The sequence below is a fragment of the Harpia harpyja genome, chromosome 10 (assembly GCF_026419915.1).
Source record: "Harpia harpyja isolate bHarHar1 chromosome 10, bHarHar1 primary haplotype, whole genome shotgun sequence".
NCBI lineage: Eukaryota > Metazoa > Chordata > Aves > Accipitriformes > Accipitridae > Harpia > Harpia harpyja.
In genome coordinates, this window is record NC_068949.1 from 45,426,547 (window position 1) to 45,446,469 (window position 19,923).

The following is a 19,923-nucleotide window of genomic DNA, read 5'->3' on the forward strand; positions in this document are numbered from 1 at the left end:
CTCTTCCCTGAAAATGTCAGTTGTGTCTGAACAACTGAGGGTAGACTTACATACTTATGTATGTGTTTAAGAAGAGAATTTTGCTAAAGCATGAATATTTAAAGATTTATTTATCTTAAGAAGCAAAAAATACTGTGTTTTTACTGGCTGCAGGGGGATTGATGAAGATCATTCCTGCTTCAATGCTGAAACTGTCTTTTTGTCATGTTTGAATAAAAGTTACTGCAGTGGCACTCAGGTTTCTAGGTGCTATAGGAACACATATGATAGCAATAGCAATACACATCTTTGCTTATTTTTCATTAAGTAACTATTAGGAAGCATAGAAAGAGATTTACAATAGTCAAAGTAGATATGCTGTAATGTAGCATTAAATTAGCTTTACTGTAATGATACTTCACTATGTTATTTACTCTTTGACATTCCTACAAGACTGCTCTTCTTAAAAAAAGAGAAATTTGAATGCCTTACAGCTAGCTCCTACAAATCCTTTAATTTTCTCATTAATGCTTTTGATTTGTTTTGCCCCTGACATAAATTTATTTTTCAGAGTAATTCTGATTGCTGTTACATTCACATGGAAAGTTTAGATTTTCATTCCGTGAATCTGATTACCAGCATCCTAGAGTTTCCATTCTCAGTGTTGAGAGCTGAAGACAGTATTATCCTTCATTAGTGTCACAGTCTTTCTAATTTAAGTCTTTGTCTTTCTATTGATCTTTGAGTTACATCTAATTTTCCTACCTCCAAAGTCATCTTTCTTGCCTTTATTTCTTTGTAAGCACAGGAGTAGGCAGTTATTTTTCAATGCCTTCTAATGACTATACTTACTGTAAATATCAATACTTTTATACTTCTCCCATGGACAACATATTTCTAAGTTGGTTATCAGTCATAACCCTTATGATGTAATATGGTCTGGTATAATTCGATAGATATATACGCCATATTTATGAACAAACCACTTGAGTTCTGTAGGGCTCTACACTGGAACTGTAGGAATTGTGTTACAGTGATGCTCTCTGCACTGTGTGATATCAAAATATCGTGCCATAGCTGGATTTTACTATGTGGGTCTTGATCAATATAAGTTTTAGAAAGCATGAGTGCTGTTATGAGAATACTACACTTTGGGGAGTGCAATATTGGTTTTGTCTAGCACGGAAAGTTGCTCCACAGTTTCTATTCAAGTGAAAGTTAAATATCTCCATGTTGCATACCAAGCTTCTGACTTCACAAAAGCTTGCTGGTCTTCTGAGAGAAGGAAGATATTGTAATCAAAAGGACATCCTTGCCTGATAAATCTGTGTGATTTCTAGAAAGTGACAGACATCAGTCGTTGGCTGGTAAATACTTCACAGGTTTTAAGATGCTCTGATGACAAAGCTGGACAGACCATATACATCTATCAGTCACAGAGAGCTGGTGAGTGCTGTACCTTCAGCCTCGTCCAGTTCCAAAAGCATCACGTCCAGCAGTTATTCTAGTTTTAACAGGGAATTAGGAACTACGGGTACACTAATGAAGCCGTATCTGCCACCTGAGAAAACCTGTAGCACTCCGATGTTTGCTTTTTCTGATAGCTCATTGCAAAGTGATTGAACTAAAAAATGGTAATTTCACAATCTCTTTTCATGAGGTTCTTCTCTGTCTTAAGCTACAAATCTTAATTTTTGTATATCAAGATACATAAAGGGGAGACTAAAAAAAGCAATGTGAGTGTTGGCCAATGCCTGAAGAGTTTTCATCAGTGTTCGCAAATTCAAAGCCTGAATGAAATGGAAGCTTTCAGGGCTTTTTCTTGTATAGAATTTCTCATGTGTATTGAAATGTAAGTATGCATATGGTGCTTTTTACTCTTCATGCACTCTGTTTGCTTTAATTAATCACATAGTATTGCATATGAGAGGCATATGGAAAAATTTCAAAACTACTCTTTAGAAATAATGAACATTTCAAGTAGATCTCATTTCCATGTTTCTCCCTTTTTTTGGACATATATTGTTTCATTTCAAAATACTGAATGGATGGCTTGATGTGTATGAGAGGTTGAATTTCCAGCTGCTGCTGAGTTGAGGAACGGTAGAATCTGGGACAACGATATTAACAAGTCTCTCTTTCCCCTCCCTCCCCTCTTCTCGTAACTTTTGCCCTCTTGATCTTTCCAATACCACTTAGTGAATCACAGGGTGTTTGCACCAAATGGTCTACCCAGCAGATGATGATAGAAATGCTATACCTGTAGAAAGAAACCATTTCAAAGAGATCATGAGAAAAACAGCTTGAACGTGGGTGGTCAAACTGCTGATAAAAGTGCAAAATTATAGGTGTAGTAGTAAAATAGGTCTTCTGAAGTCATTGAAGCTGACTTAAGACATGGGGAATAATTTTACTACAATGTAAAACAGGAAGGAAAGGAGGGAGGGAGGGAGGAGGGAGACTTGGTTCATCTGAAAAACTTGGTGCTTCCCTGGATTTGCTAACTTCCTTGAGCATTCAACAGAAGGTGGTAGGAAGCGCCATTAGCAGTGGAAGATATCAGAGTACAGCCTAAATATCTGAATAAGGAAGACTGCAGCGAGCTCTAAGAAGGGAGACTTTGGTTATTGTCCAACCCAGGCTTGCCGTTGCCATAAAGCACTTCTCAAGCTTGTCTAGCAGGAGCGAGGTCAGCCCTGTCACGCGACGGGACTCCCAGCAGTGACGAGCATCTCGGGATGGTGGGAGCTCCCATCTGCTGCATCACCGCTGCTTTACTACCCCGGGAGCCAACAGCACTTGCGCTTCGCTTCCTCCGTGCAAGCTTATGGCATTTGCTTAGGTAGTATGTGCGCTGTGGTCACTGCAGTCACTTAGGCACACGTTTAATTCCGGCAGGTTGGCTCCCATGGCAGTGTCCTGGACAGCAGCATTGGCTGTACAACCCACCAGGGAAGATGGGATAACGTTTGGAGCAGTAGTGCTGCAATGTTGTCAAGAGCGTTCATGTTAGCTGTTTTTTTAAATAACCTTACCTGCTTTGGGTGCGTAGGAGAGCTGAGCTGGACGCAAAGTTTTGAGTTACATCCTTAGTTAACACTGAGGCAAAGACTAGCTATAAATGACTGCTTCGCAGAGCTTATCTATTAATGTGTTAGGAGCAAAGACTAGGCTTTGGAGCCATTAGAAGTCCCTGGAGTAAGCTTGGCAAGAATGCTCAACTTCTGAATACTAATACCCAAAGCATAAACAAGGCTTTGAGGAGGAAATTGGAAAGAAACTGTTCTGAGCTCAGTGCAATTGCAATGTATTGCAGTTACGTTCATGTAGTGTTAAGACCAATCTGGTAAGAGTGCTGCCAGGCAGAATAGCAGAGCAAGATAATTCTCCAAATAGTAAAGGATGAGAACTGGTCAAACTTACTTATTTCAGATATGTTTAAAATAAAGAACGTGGTATATTTTTGCTTTCAGACACCTCAGTTGCATAAATTAGTAGAATACTTGTCCCAGTCTTTGCCCACTGTAGACATTTTCTGTAAAGAAAAAGGTTTTGTGTCATCAGAAGTGTCACTCAAGTGCGCTTTTAAAGTGCTGTAACTAATTGTGGATAGATATAATTATAAGAGTGCTGAAGCAAGCCTGAATTATTTTCAAACACAAGAAGTGCTTGGGGGCAGTCAGAGAGGGCCACAGATTCAGTGACTATTGTCTGTTACCCTCCACCTCCTCTTAACCCAACACCCCCCTGAAGTTAAGAAGTTAAGGAGAAGCCAAGCGTTTTTATTACAAGAATTCTTGCTGTATGTTGCTCATTCTGCAGCGAAAGAATCGCTCTCTTTCACGTGCCGATGCTGAATAATGCTTCTGTTTAAGGCACTTGAGCGGGAGGTGAGCGAGCCCCCCCACCGCTGCCCCGGCAGAGCTGCTGTGCCGTGCTCCGCTCCCTGTCACTGCTGCGGGGGGGTCTGCGCACCCGAGCTTTGACTGCAGCTGATGAAGCATCGCCTGGCTTGCTTAGGGCACGCTTGCTTGTGGGATGAGGTCTCGATGGCATAGGCTTCAGCGTGCAACAGGCACCGAAGTCTGCAGCTGTACCTGCCCTGCTCTTTCTGCTCTAGCTGGCAACATTAAAATTAATGTCGGTGTGCCGCTGAGCTGCTATCGCCCTGCCTAATTGCAGTGGAGACATGCGCTGAGTTTAACTTCACAAGTCAAATTATCCATACAGTTCATATTTGCTGTAAGGCAATAGTGATCAACATCTAACTTCTCTTTAAGAAAAGTGTGATGTGTAACATACACTGTAAAAAGTTCTGTGTATGTCTTCCTAAGTGACCAGTTGATATATCTACAAAATCTGTCTGTGCCTTGTATAAAAGATGAGTCTTGTGCCATTGAAAGCAAACATTAAAGGAAAACAAAATTAAGTCAGTCCTAATAATTAAGGTAGAATTTCTTTTACATAAAATTATTTTTAGGATAAACCAGATGTTGAGGATAGTAATTGTCATACACAGTACAGTTTTCCTGTTTATCTGTCCATGATGTGAATGCAGAAGTTGTAAATCACCTCTAAATATCTGAAAGTCATGCAAATAGCTTTCAGTCACAGGGAAACAAACTCATTTTATTCCCAGTCAACCATACGTGCAATAAAGAAATGCTTTGCATTTCGGATGAAATACACCTTGGGATGTATAGATAATCCTGGTTAACAGCTGTGGATGTCTATATATAAAACAAAGGTCACAATTTTACAGGCAATACTCTCATTTGAATGCAAGAGTTGGCATTTGTTTTTCAGTATTACAGAGTTTGCAAACAAATCTGGAAAGCATTTTCACAATGAGACTATATTAAACATATGGGGCTTATATTACAGTATGTACATAAAATTGCAATTTGTAGAGGGCTGTAGTGGTGAAGTACTCAGGAGACTGGGTCTCTGGGAAGGACGGCAGAGCACTTGGTATTAACTGAAATGGCACTTGCTGGTTTTTACTTATAGGACAGGCTGTTTCTTCTAGGTTTGTTTAGCTTACACCTGTAATAACATTATAGCATAAGTCTAACAATGAAAAATTAATTTGAAAATATGTAAAGGTTTTCGCTGACCAAAACCAGTGAGGAGCTTTAGATCCCCAGTGGCTGGTGCCTCTCCTGTGCAGTTTGTCACTGGTTTGCAACAGCTTTTTCTTAGACTCCTTCCCCGACGGCACAGAAACCACATGCATCTTGTCCCATTTGATTGCACTCTGCCTTCAGACAGGAAAAATGTTTTTGCTGTAGCCTGAAGAGTAAACCCAACAGTGTGTCCCGATGCCTGCCCAAGGAAGGTTGAGGCACTGGCAGGCGGGATGTGAAATGAGATTGTCCTGTCCTAGACCAACCTATGGTAAACCTGTCAGTAGGGTAAAATGATATTTCATGCATGCGTGTCAGCTGTATTGGCAGCATTTTCCACCGGTGTCATCATTTCTACAGCCAGTTAGCTTCAATACTCTTACCAGTTAGTGGCCAGGACCCCTCAGAAATACGACCATTCCTTTTCCTCATGGCATGGTTGTCTAGTAAGGAGAGTCTTCAAATTAATGGAGATAAATAACACACACAAAATAGATAGTTATTTGTTTATCTGTACTTGGACTGAGATCATTTGTATCTGGAGTATGTGTGGGAGGTTTTATTAAGTGTTAGCTATGCTCGCACAATCATACTGAGGACTGCGGATTGTGCTAGGCACGGAAAGGTCCCCTCCTCAGGCCCCATTTGCTTAAAGAGCTGCTGAAGTTTGACCATAGATACTTCAGGAACGAAGGTGGAAAAGCTTTTAGAGGCTCAGGAGTGCTGCCAGAGGCAGAAAGGCTTCCCCTGGTGAGTGGCACAGAGCTGGGGGATGCACAGAGGCAGGCATGGAGGAAGGAGCACATCGATTTGTGTTGGAAAAAAACAAAAAAACAACAGCAGAACAGAAACTTGTTACTTGCTGCTTCCTATTTTCATTGCTTTAAGGAGAGGTAAAAGGTGGTCAAGCAAAATAATTGAGAATACCCATGGGTAAATTCTCACCCCCCTGTTTAGAGAAGCTATTAGGCACCTGTCAGAGCAATTAGCATGTAATGTAATTTCATTATAATTGCAGAATAATTGCAAATATGTCAATGCTTTTTTGTTGTTGTTAAAGCTAATATAAGTTAATATGCTACTGATGTTTCTTATGTATCCGCAAAACACACTTTAATATACAATTAAAATGTATAAACGTGCATTAATCTGAGTTAAGTTTCCCATGTCATTTAACAGGAAGGTGAGCATAAAACCTGAGGTTCATTTCAGATACTCCAAGCTACAAGTCCATACCCAGGCAGCATTTTAAGTAGAGTAACATGCTCGTGAGCTGCCAGAGCACGGTGTCTGTCAGTCTGTTGCATAGCCCGCTCATTATGAAATTCAGCAGGAGTTAGTTTTAGGCTTCTAAAGTCATGTTTCAAAACTTAAATAAAGGGGGAATTTTCCACAGCTGCATTTGTTATAATGCAGCAGTGTTCCTGATAATTTCAGGCTTATGTAAAAGCTTGTTTTGTGGTGGTATTTAAAAAAATGCATGTATAAAATGATGGGAAGTCCTTGTTTATTTGCTGGAGGCTGCACTTCTGCCCCTTAGGAGCTGTATCAGAAAGAAACCCTGCTTAGTCAGGGCTGGTACTTGCACTGGTTGATCTTATCAGCATCTGTGTTGCAGTTACAGCTGGGTTGCATGGTACCAAAAAATTCTTGGTAGTTCCTGAGGAAGAGCTCTATGTTTTTTTGTGGCAGGAAGAATAGGACAGAGGCAGCAGGGTTTTTTGAATAAAGATCAGGCTGATGAGGTGAAGGTGTCTGACTAGTTAATGGCAGTCTGCATCCTGCAGAAAGCAAGTCCTTCTTAGCTGAACAGGTTTTAGAGAAATTCATCATGGGGGAAAAAGAAGTAAGGAAATCTCAGAGCTCCCAGGGAAGTGTGGATGTGATGGGAAGAGTCTTTAACGTTGCACGTGACGAAGTTTGGAACTGTCCTCTCTCAGTTAGAACATAAGAGTATGGGCCCAATGAAATGGGAACAAATGGCAGACTATTGATGTTGATGCATGTGTTGTACGGGAACAACAAGGATTTATTTGTGAAAGTAATACCATTAAGGCCCAAGACATTTGTCTTGACACTGAACAAAACATTTGTCATTTTGAAATACATCCTGATGAAACTCCTGAGACTGTACTTGTATATGTTGGAAAGGGGTGTATTTATATGAGAACCCTTTGTGATTCTGTATAGACAATCTATATACAATCAAATATCTGTATTCTTAATATTACCAAAATTATGGGATTCTACTTTAACTGTTCAGCTCCTGTCACAACCCACCAACTGCTACAATCTAACTATACATTGTATCAAGTTTTATTGCCTATCCCTGTTGGAATAAATCTCACTTTGGTAAGAAAACTGTTGCAACTTGATGACCTGAGTCAATTGCCAAACGAATTCACAACAGTCAAAGAACCCCGATTACCACCTATCATGGTGCAGAGAAGATACAACATGTCCTACAAAGAGTGAAGAAAGGTGGAGGATATCCCTGGTGGGAAATTCTTTTTGGATGGTTACCAACAGCAACTGGAATTTCAAATTTGATGCTGCATCCAATTATAGTTTTGTTAGTTTTGACTTTATGTTTATTACTTAGAATCATTCTATATATAAAGTTTTGGTACATAACAAAGAAAATACTCCTTGTTCATCACATGAAATCACCCAATAATGTAATTCATTGTAATATTTTGTACTAAAAGCTGTTTGCTTACCATGGATCTGCATGCGTGCCAACATAGTATATCATTAACATTAATTATGACACTTAAACAGCTTAACAAATAATTGGACTCTTACCACTAAGCTGCAATATGCTGCATATTTATGACATAGAGGCAAGAGGTAACTCTACTACCACTCTACGAGTCAATAAAGTGGATTGACTGTAGTTACAGGGTGGAGTGTGATGGATGCACTAGACCCCTTAACCAAACCAGCAGCAGTTTGGTACAGGCTCCAAAGGAGGTAAAAGCCTAAGCTGTAGCCAGGCCAAGAACTCCTCTAGAAAACCCACAAAGGAGCAGAGCGACACAGTGAGCATCGGCGCATGTGAGCGTGGAACACCCATCGTGCCATTAACGCATGAATACCGGGTGGCTTTTCCAAGACTCATTTATCAAGGAGCAAAGAAAGTAGCGGGTACAAGGAGTCTCATGCATACCTTTCCCTTGTATGCAGTTTGACTATGAGCCAACCACTTAATTTCATAAATATGACAGCCTAAGTGAGCTGCCTTTGAGCTCTCCCTGCTAGGCAGCGTGGCTGCATGGCGGTGATCTCCCCTTGGGCTGGGACGCCTCTCAAGGTTGCTCCTTGAGGCAGAGAGACCTTTGGCCAATGATGGGTCTTTGGACGAGCCCGATTTGAGTTCTCCCTGGATTGCAGCTGGACTGCGCAGCAGGTGATCTCCCCTTGAGCAGGGACTCCTCTCAAGGTCTGAGATTCCTTACCTGAGACGAAGATCCTTCCTTACCCAAGGCAGAGAGACCCCTTACCCGCGACACATCCTTGGTAAGTGACTGATAGCATGCTGAATTAATACTAATGAAACATTACTAATCTATATAGCTACTCAATTATTATAAACTTTGTATAGATTATTCCATTAGACATAAACCATTGTCCAAGTCTGAGACTAAGATTGGACCTAGCTGCACCTGGGCTCTGTCAGGAGTTTAGAAAGCAAGGGCATCCATTCTGAACCTCATGACTCAAAGGGATGCTCCTTTTGCACCTCTGGTCTCTGTGCAAGTCATTCTAGCTCAATTCTAACTTGGTTTTCCTTTCTATGTTTCTTCCATGTAGTAAGTAATAGAATGAACCTTGCCATTGAACTTCGTTAAGTTGCACTTTTACAGCATCGTATTAAAATCACTTTTGCTAATACCTTTGATGGTGATTCTTTAAGTGATTTAAAACACTCATCCTCAATGCTCTTAGCAGATATATTATGAAATAGTTAATCTTTATTTTCTGGTGGAAAAGCCTTTTTACTAAGGAAAAAGTAAGTGACCTTCTGTCACTGTGCACCCCTTAGCACATAGCAGTGCTGCATTGCTTTGCAGTCTAGAAAATGCCTTCCCGGGCTGGACCCTACAGTAAGGGAAAAGGAGGATGAGCCAGAAAGAGAAAAATATAGGGAGAGTTTCTTTTTTCTTCACCAGCTTAATATGGATGCAATTATATCTCTGGAAGTTCTGCTTTCAGTATTCATTTTACCTGAATATTGGTAGGGAATCTACAGAAAAATGACTACTGTATCTATTCCTCAAATCAATATTTTCTGCAACTAATTTCTCAGTTAGATACTAAACCAGAAAAACTTTGCAAAAGGCAATGTTTGTTCATCTGTGACAAAGTTAAGCACAAAACTCAAACTAAGTATCTTTCTGATTTTTCCACACTTGCTAGTTCTTTACTCTTTCATACGTTTTATAACATTTTAGCTCACCATTGGATTACACTTGCACAATTAAAAATGTTTTGCTCTTGAGCTCATGGCTAAAAGTCTGTTAGAGGGGTTATGAGAAACAGAACTAATTAAATGTAATTGTTTGTTTTTACAACGTAAAACAAAATACTTTGGGAATGGGGAAATGATTGGAGCTTTCAGTAGTGCTGGGTATAGAAATCTGCCCACCTACTGCCTAACTGATAGGGTTCATTACTAACTCCTTGGGGAGGGCTGCAAAAAAACCCCAGTCATACCCTTGTATTTGTATCATGCTTTAGCATACACATCTTTGCAATAAAGTTAGATCGTACATAATGATTCTCACTGAATTTTGTCCTTTCAGATTTGGAGGGTCACATGAAAAATGTTGGTTTGCCATTAAGGTATGTATTTGATTTGATTTAAGCAAGAGATAACCACATTGAAAATAGTGCTATCAATTGCAGGACTATAATTTACAAAATGGAAGCATTTTCTTTATTGAAGCTCTGAAAAATAAAGTAGTACTGTGGCTGGCTATTTAAGGTAAGTAGGCAGATAGTAATCAATTCAAATAACATAAAATCAACAAGAATACTCTTCCATCCTCCTGCGTAACCCCACAGATCAATGCGGTTTGAAGAGCTGAAGTTTTATTGTCGTTAACATTGTTTTTGGATTGAGCTAAACTCGCAACAGTTGAAAATCCCCGGAACTCTTCATCTAGAAGAAGAAAGCTCTTTTTGTGTCCTGATAACTGTGGTGGTCTGAACTTGGGAGATGTTAAATGAGTACATTTGTAGGCTTTCCTGCTTTATTTTGCAGAGTACTGTCTGAACTTGCATCTTCCTGCTTCAGTACCCTTGTGACTGTTTCTGTTCATTTTATTTTTAACGCAGTCACTGAAGCAGCTCGCTTTGTCTGTAGTTTACCTTCATCTTCCACCATCATCCTGGCATCCCTTAGGAAAGAACAAAGCTGCGATCACAGTGATTTAGCACAAGAAATCTTTGCTTCTCTCCACACCACTACTGCAAGTCATCAGCAAGTCTAAGCTGCCGTTCCTACTCGTTTTGAGGAAGGTATTGGTCATCTTTTGCTTTCCTGCATCTTCCTCCTCCTCTTTGCAGAACAAGTCTATGCTAACCCCGGCTCTCTGGATTCAGGATGGCTGCCACATGGGCAAGGCAGAAATTACGGGTTTTGTCTCACAATTCTGTGGCTGTTTCAAAGCCACGTGGGCTGCTGTAAGGTGTTGGAAATTAATTTTCAGGAAAAACTTCTATGGGGGGTGACAGTCTTTGCTAGTGGATTAGTTAGCATGAAAATAGCCAAGAACTGTCTTTGAGAAAGAGATGTCTCCACCTGTTGCTGGAGTTGGTACTTTTATATTCTGCTCCTCTGTTGAAGTGATTCATTATTAATCCCCGAAGCTGTCCTGTGGTCAGCGCTCCAAATGTCAACTGCTGTCCTGCCTGTTTCTGTGAGAAGTGCATACATTTCTTCATTTAGACTCCAAACAGAGCCGTCAAATTTGTTGGATTCACTGGTAAAGTCGACATTTCAGATTTCGGCAATATACTGTTCCGCAGGCAGAAAATTATTTTTCAATGAATTTTTACATAACTTGAAGTAATTGAATGCTTAATATTAACAATATTTTTGCATTTGCTTTCTACAAGTATTTAAATATTTGAACATAAAATATGTTCTTTCACAATGCTAATAAAATCTGAGGACCTAATAGTCACATTCATTATAAGAGGCAGTAAGTCATCTTTGGTGAGTTTACTTTTCTTCCAATATAAATACAGATTTATGAACATTCCTGTTATGTGAATTATTTGCCTTTTTTTTTCCCCCCAAGAAGACCATCTCTCTCTTCCTAAACATCCAGTATACTAAAAAAGGGATTAAAGTAGTGAGAAATTGTTAAATAAATAAATAAATAAATCAGGTCACTGTTTCTTCCACTGGAGAGCTCAGGTAAAAAGTTTAAGCTGATTTTTTGATGGCATTTTTGTGTAGAAGAGAATAGTGGATTGTGGAATAAGAAGAGACACTTGCCAGAGTAATGTAGAGTTTGAATACAGACATGACTTTCTGCACTGTAGATGGATAAACAAAAATGTTGTAACTCTTCAAGAAGGCATACAAAAGTGGCAAAACATGCCTTTTATTTACCTTGCCCCCATATACGTGTGTGCTGCTGCTTTTACTGCTTGGTTATTGACTTCATATTGTCTTTCAAGCAGTCTTGTATTTGCAGCAGTAAAACACTTTCCATTAGCAAACAATTGTATTTAACAAATTGTATTTTATGGAAGCAGAAGCCTGTATTTACCGATAGTTTTCTGTGGAATGATGAAGAATCCCACAGGTTCAAGAAAACAATCTCAAAGCTTTTAGTTTTCAAGTAAGATCAGCCGTTCTCATTTTTCTGAGGCTCTGGAAAGATGTACATGGGAAAATCTCTGACATAGGAGACTCTTAGGAAATATTGTAAAGGAGAGAAATACAGTTATAGGAATGGAAGGAGGAAAAGAACAGTGTTAAAATCCTACTACTAATGCACTGTATGGCATCTACCACTTCCATGAGTTTTTAACAGCCTTTGTGATTTAGCAAAGAAACGGGCACCTAGCTTTAATACATCTAAGTTAGGCTGTTGAGTGAGGACAACTCCTCAAATCAAGAACTTATTTACCAATCCAGTAATGCTGCATACACTTTACTACATACATTGCAGTATTCTGACTTGCAGATTGTAGCTCTTAATCTGAAATAATTAAGCTTGTTTTTTTATAGTATTTCAGTTCACAGTGTCTTTGATTTACATGCAAAGATATATACACTTCCATTTTAATGGCATTTTGTTTGCTTGAGTGCTTCTAATGTCTTGAGATGAGTCTACCTATTTCATTATATACATTTTTCACTACCCTATATGCCTTCTTTTTTAGGAAGGGGGAGGTAAAATGGGTGTGTGAATATGAAATTACTTCTCTATTTTAACTTCAAAGGCTATTTGGACTGCTTCAAAGGATTTCTTTGCCAAAGAGAAATCATGTTTTTTGAAAATACTTAAAAAAAAAAAAAAAAAAAAAAAAAGACTTTGTACATGTCTATACTGAAAAAATTCATCCTCAGATGACTTGAGCAATTCTGGGCAGTGGTGATTTCGGTGTACTTGTAAGACTTGTTCATTATGTAAGCTTTGATTGGCAATGGTTGATGCCTCCAGGCTCTTCATCTATATAACTACATTTAAATTAAAAATAAGGCAAAACATTTTGCTATAACACGTCCCTTACGCTCTCTATTTAGTATTCTCCTGTTGTCACAGAGATTGCTAAGGGAAAACTTAATTTATCTATTTGCCCTTGTGGAATGTCTGTTTAAACATCCTTCAGTGGAATTCTTTTAAGAGTCTTGATTTCTCCAGTAATTCCAACCCTGGTACTTCTACTTAATATTATTTAATTATTACAGTATAGCCACGGGTGAAATACAGTGTCATCTGCTGGTGTTCATTACCTAAGAGAGTCAGATGACACCGTTATTAATAAACAATGCCTGCGTTTCTGAAAAAAAGGCCTCATGCAACACATGCTTAGATGTATGGTTAACATTCCTCTTGATTTAATGAGGTTTGAATCAAGCGAGAAGAGAATTATAAAAAAGAATAATACTTTTCATCTTGATGCTATCTCTAGTAGGTCACCGCGCTGACATGAATAGATATTCCTTGGAGTAATGTGTTTCTCTGTTGTGTCTGTGGGCGGCAGAGGCAGATGCTCTGTGGTTCCTGAATAGAAAAACAAGGAATAACTGAATGTTATTTACAGAAAATAGATGGAGTTTTTATTTTGAAAAAGTTTGTGTGTGGTGTTTTTTTTTGTTTTGTTTTGTTTTGTTTTTTTCCAGGAAGCTTGCTACCATGTTTTCTTTTTCAGTATTAAACCAAACTGGTTTTTGCACTAGCAATCCACATATCAAAAATTACTTTTAATTTATTTTTATTTTTTGTTTCCAAATACAGGTTGTCCTGGATTATTTCAGTAGAGATGGTGCCACCTAAAAGTGAAAACCTGATCTCCTGGCTTCTGAAGTAGGATGCTTTTGTTCAAATTAGTTGAGTATGGTAAGTCTATGAAATTTTGGAGATGTACACTGGGTCAGTGTATGTATACACATGTATCTATATGTGAAAGTGCATATGCAGACATTTGTATATATGTACAGACACCCCGCACTTGTCCCCTTGCATCTCCAAGGGGTCCATAGTGATGCTGTAGATGAATGCTGAACTATACTTCAGCAGACAGATTTCCAGACTGGACTAGAAAAATGCAAATGTTTTTATTTTTCGATGTCAGTCTTTTGTTCTGTTGATTTCCAGCTGATCGTATTCTTCTTAGGCTATTGGGTCTGTGAACAGCAGTGTACCTGAGGCTATAAAACCAAGCCAACATTTCTTTGTAACAGTAACCATTCCGTAAGTCAGAACAGAAGTAAAATTGCTTCAAGCTACGTTTATGGCATACATTCAGTCCTGAAACATGAAAAGAGTGTTGATCAAAAATGTGGACCTTTGGAATGGCAAGATATTTTTGTCTTCTGAGGTTTCTCCTTCCAGTGAATCTGTGTATAGTCCAGAATAAGTAATTAAAACAGTGAAGGTAAATTTAGGAAGAAGGCAGGTGGCTCTCAGATAACGTGCCAAAGTTGTTATTGTTCTTGGTGGTTTTCTTCCATGATGTAATTTGGAGGAAAAAAAAAAAAAAAGAGAAACTCACAAAACGCCTCTTCCTTTCTTCCTTTTGCTCACATTCACCTTTCCAGGGAAGCACCCAAGCATTTAATTTTGGGTTGGATAACATCCACTTTTGACTTTGTGTGGGAAAATGGAAACATAAACTTGTTGGGGTTTCTAAATATTCCTGAAATCTGGTACGTCCCATATGAATATTCCTGAAATACTGGGTGTCTGGGAGAAAAAGAGCAGGGTTGTCTGAGACAGAGGGTTCACTTTCATGAGGAAAAACATTTTCATCTGCCTCCCTTGTTCTCTGCATGCCCATTGTTTCAGGTGCTGAAGAGCTATTTAAGGGAGAGGAGATTTGTTTCTTACATTTCCTTTTGCTGATCTCCCCTCTTATATCAAAATGACTTGATGACACATGAGAAAATGAAGTGCACTTGCTGAGCCTTTATGGAAGGAAAAACCTGTATACCGTTAAATGCTGTCTATAGTGATAAATAGCCAGTTGGCAAGTGGCTGCTCTGCTTTTCCAGTGTGTTTTTCTTGGAGAACCTGCAGCAGATTGGCTATAATTGCTCATTGCTCTCCATTAGTAGATCTCCCTCCTGGCAACTCTTTAATAGTTTACATCTCTTGGGGCTGAAAATTACTATTTTAATTAAAACAATTTGTTTCAAATGGGGCTCCCAAATCCCCATATGATGTTTTAGGAGCCTTGGGCAAAGAACTGAAAATGGAGAGTAGCAATTGTTTCTAGGGTTTAGAGTGAGGCTGAAAGTAGGAATTGGGATTTTCACACAACTTCCGAGGCCTGGACTTGCAGCAGGGGAGACTAACCCTCAAAGTACTGAAATTGAGTAGGACTGAGATTTTGGTTTCCAAATATTACATTAATTCACTGGGGTGGAGAAAACTTCCCTGAGTTTCAGTTTAGCCTTGTTGTTTTCTTTGTTCTCATGCAGATAGAGAGAAATAATGATTTTCTGGTGAAGGAAAGGTGAGGGCCAAGAAAAGGGACCTTGGACACCTAAATGCTACAAAAATGCGCTTTGGAAGTGGGATTGCGTAGTAAACAGCCACGTAAGTGGTGTGTACATTGTGAGAGCTAAAGCCAGCTGTGCAAGGCAGGACTATCGCTTTGCAGATCAAGCCTAGACCTACACTGGGTTGTTCTCCCTCCGCACCCAGGGAGGCAGGAGACTCCGAGGGGCTGCGTGATTTCTCAGCTCTCGAGGGTTTAACGTCAGGCTGCTGGATGGGCCTAGAGCTCCTGCTGTGTGGTCGAGCAAATGTTTTGCCCGCATCAAAGTGCAGGACTTGTGGAAATTCTAATTTCTGAGGTTGAGCCCTGTCCCGGTGCGGTGAATTCGCTGCACCCCAGCAGCTTTCAGAACTGCACAAAGCTTCATTCCAAGCAGTGTTTAATTTCTATATAAACATGTATATATAATATGTATATTTATTTTCTATTCATTTGTTTAGAATTATGTAATTTAGGTATGCATCTAATATATGAAAATATACGTTCACGTGCTGTTATTCTGCAACAGCCTAGTGGTGAGAGCACCTACCGTGGAAATAGAAGATGTGGGTTCAGTGTTGTCCCTGGACGGGGGGTATCAGCCTCCCACCCCACCTCGCGGGGAGCGCTCCAGCCAGCTTCCCCATCCCTGAGGCCTGTGCAACCAAGCTATGGAGCCAGGCTCCCTCCTTCTGTCTCTTCAGTCTCATAAATATTACATTTCTCCTTCAGCATTGTCTCAGCTTTATTTTATGGTCCCTCTTCCCCAGCAACCACTCTCACCATTAGCCTGTTATACTACACAACAGAAAAGGCAGCTCCCCCCAGGAAAGGAGACCCTGGCTGCTGGCACGCAGGGCTGTGATTTAAGCACCTCTTTGCAGAGAGTGGTTTCAGGCTCTCCAACTGTATCAAACAGGCTTGTAATTCATGTCTGCCAATAATGTCTGTTTCCCGGATCTCTCTTACTTGCTCCTAACTCTTCTCCTCCTGGCTGAGATGTTAGGCTCTGTAACCCTGTCCCACAGCATGCATTACGAGTGCTGAACGGTTGCATGGGTTTTAATGAGTATGAATTCATACAAGATGAGACATTTGTGGTAAGGTTCTTCAGCAATGCTCCTCTGTAGGGGGATAGAGCAGATGAAGCCCTGGGGCATGGGCTTGCCAGGGGTGCAGAGGCGTGGGAAGATCCTCAGCATCTCCCCACGCAGGGCTCGCTAGCACCCATAAAACAGAATCATAGAATCGTTTAGGTTGGAAAAGACTTTTAAGATCGTCGAGTCCGACCGTCACCCCATCCCTGCCACCGCTGCCGTGCCCCACCGGGAGCTGGGGGTGCTAAAACCGAGGCTCTGATGCAGCACACAGCTGCTGGGAACATCTGCGACGGGGTTTGGCAGTCTGCAGCAGCCCGGGAAGCCAGATTAGGCAAAAGCTATCGATTCATAGCAGGTTTGTCTTGAAATGTCTTGTTAACTGCTATTCGGCTGAAAACTCTGCTTGTGCCTGGGCACGGAGCCTGGGTGAGGCTGGAGCTGCTTTCTGAAGACGTAATACCCGAAGCTCCTACCTTCCCTGGCTGCAACTGTCTGAAATGATAATGCAAGCGGTCTCTCCGTACTGTACGCACAGCAAAAGAATAAAAAACTCAAAGGCTAGGATTACCAAGGGCTCAAGATAAGAAGTATGACACCATGCAGAACGTGCGAGAAAGTCTCAGGTTGGGGGAAAAAAAAAATAATAATCCGGTGTGCAGTCAGAACCTAATCAAAGGAGACACCGAGCGTGGCCGCTCTGTTGCGTTGCCGTGGCTTAGGGTGGTGGGAGCACGTGGTGACTTACCTCTCGCCTAGCAAGCTCTCAGCTTTGATATTCTTTAGGCTTGTGAAGAAAATTAAGCTGCTAAGGCAAGAACATATATTTTGCCTTCTGTAAAACTGCTAACACTTATTACTGTTCCAATGTTGACGTTGTTTTATCTCCAGACTGGGCGCTTGGTCTAATTTCCTCCTACTCCATGCACTTTCTGGTGTGCTCATTTTGCTCTTCCTTCTTTCCACCGTTGCTTTACGCATTTCTGTCCAGAGTGGTTATTTCTGACTGCTTTACTTAAATGACCATGAACCTGTATGCATTATTTTAAAAACCTGCTGGATTATTAGGAATGCTTGGCTTTATTCTGCCTTTGTAATGAGCTTTATATGCATATTATTTATGCTGCTTTTGTTCTTGTTTCCCCACTGCTGTCAAAACTGTGGGGTCTGAACAGTTTCTGGTATGTGCTTAGATCAGATTATTTGCTTGTGAAAATTTACCTGTATGCCTAGAGTCCAAAAAGACTTCACTTTCAAGGATTTTGATAATTTAAGATCTAATTAGCTGCTCTGCAAATGTATTTGAATGTTCAGACCTCTCCTATCCATTATGCAGTGCCATTTTTATCTTTTTGCCACAGATCCTGTACCAGTGGGTAGTGTGTCAGGCCTGCCAGGTTATTGTGAAATTGCTGACCATCTGTTATCCACGGGTTGTTGGTCTCTGCCAAGTAGTGCACCGAAGGGAGAGACAGGTTTCTTCATGAAAATGTGCTTCTGTTTTCTTGAGCTGTCCCCAAATAAGTCTCTGTCTTGCCTGCTACAACATAGCTACCATAATGGCAGGGTATACCCACTATGAAATAATTTTAACTTTAAGAAAAACAAGAAAAAAAGTACATTCTGTATTGGAAAGGCAGATTCCCTTACAGGCTATAGGAGTGATATTTTTTACCTTCGTACTTGCAGAAGTGGCCTTCTTTCCCCCTAAGCTTGTGCTCCCACCCCTTGTGCAGCTGAGCAAGGTGGAGGAGGGAGATGTTCCCGGCTGCGGTGGCGTGTGGCAGGTTGGGAGCAGCCTCGGGGCTGCAGTGTGTGCTGCTGCAGCTCGGGATGGTTTAGGGCTGCAGTGCCAGGCTCGAGGCTGGAAGCCTGTGCTGGCTCCCCTGCACCTCTCTGCAAGTGCACCTCGGTTTGTTCCTAGAGCTGATGTCTGTTAATCAACCTGGATGTGAACACACGGTTTCTCCAGTACGCTTCTGGTCTGTATTTTTGCACCACTGCAAGTTCAGTATTCAATGCTGGAGCCTAGCCTCTTGCTCCTTGCACACTCAGTCTTGACGTGGATGTGCACAGGGTGCCTTCTGCAGGCTGGCTGGGTGCAGGCTCAGGTCTTGCTGAGCTTTCCCATCCTTCCTACTCGTGTCCTTGCAATGTTGAAGTTACAGAAGTAGAAAAATGCCAAGGGATTACCAAATAATCCTACAGTATCTGAACAGCCCAGAGAGATTGCTAAGGTTTAAAGTTTACAAAGTAATCTAATTGCTCTGAAAGCTGTTTTCCTGGAAGAGGTCCAGCAGCAGCCTTGCCTGCGAGTTCATTACCAGCTCAGGGCAGAGCATCGCGTCGCCCTGCGGGAGCCGGCGCTGCCGGCGGAGGCTGGGATGTGCCGGGGTCGTCACATCGCGGGCTCTGCTTTTGGGGCTTATTTCCCTCCGCCAGACCAGCCTCTGCTCGGGTCGTCGCTGTCTGACCAAAGTAAGAACCCCGTGTCCAGCTGTAGAGAAGTCCTCACTCCCCCTGGTTCCCTAAGAGCAACGCTATTGCCTGGTAGGGCGTGAATTTCAGAAGTCATGAGACTTAACCATTCCCTATAATTTTTTTTTGTTGTTGTTGTTCAACAAAAAAATCAGTATATATGCTTTGGTTCAAAGAAAAACACATCCTATGATTCATAGCACCTAATTACAGGTGACAAGCCGTGTTGTTTTTGTTACCTGTGCTATTAGATGGTTTTCCTGATACATGATGCTGCCACTTTCCTGCAGTCTTGAACAAGTTTCCCTTTCATTACACCTGGAGATGTTAGTTTATTATCGGTATTTGTCATACGCTTCCAGCATATTTAGCAGGAAAAAAACAAATGCAAGGCATTTGCATTTTTTTCTTGTTAGCTTTTTTTACAAGCAAATACATACAATCCACTTACAGATGTTTTAAATGAAACTTGGTTTCGTAGCATATTGTGTATTATGATTTTCTTCAGATAGTCATAGACAGGTTCTGGAGGCAGCCTGGAAAAAAGGCCTAGAGAAAGACAGGCTGGAGAATGGGTTTGTTCTGTTGGATGTATAATGATTTTTTGCCATGATTTATGCTATCTTTATGAAGACACGAGGAATTCTTTTGACAATTTAAATACCTACACTGAAGTAAGGCTTGTTTTTTGTGCTGTCGGTAATATAGCACACATATTACAGTATGCACAAAATACCAAGATTTTAAAGTCTGGCTAAGTAAACTGTATTGTGTGATGGGTTTTGCATGGATTTTTGTGAAAATAGTGAATGATATCCAAGGAAAAGCTATACCTTCAGTTGTAGTCCTGAATTTTTATGGTGTCTGATGAACTCAAAGAAAGAATATTTTTGAAACACACAAATATCTGGTAACACCCCCCCCCACACACACATTGCCTCTTATCATATAAGGCTCTTGCACCTTTCTACTTGTGAAAATGTTCTTTTAACAGTTATACCATACCACTCAATATA

General features: G+C 40.7%; 1 long non-coding RNA gene across 1 annotated transcript in view; it reads left to right on the forward strand.

Moving 5' to 3' along the window:
• LOC128146936 (uncharacterized) overlaps window positions 1–19,923 on the forward strand; it is a 100,594-nt gene that overhangs the window by 54,547 nt on the left and 26,124 nt on the right. The window contains exons 2-3 of the long non-coding RNA XR_008236895.1: window positions 9,911–9,950; window positions 13,589–13,690. This is a non-coding gene — a long non-coding RNA (uncharacterized LOC128146936). The remainder of the gene's footprint in view (window positions 1–9,910; window positions 9,951–13,588; window positions 13,691–19,923) is intronic.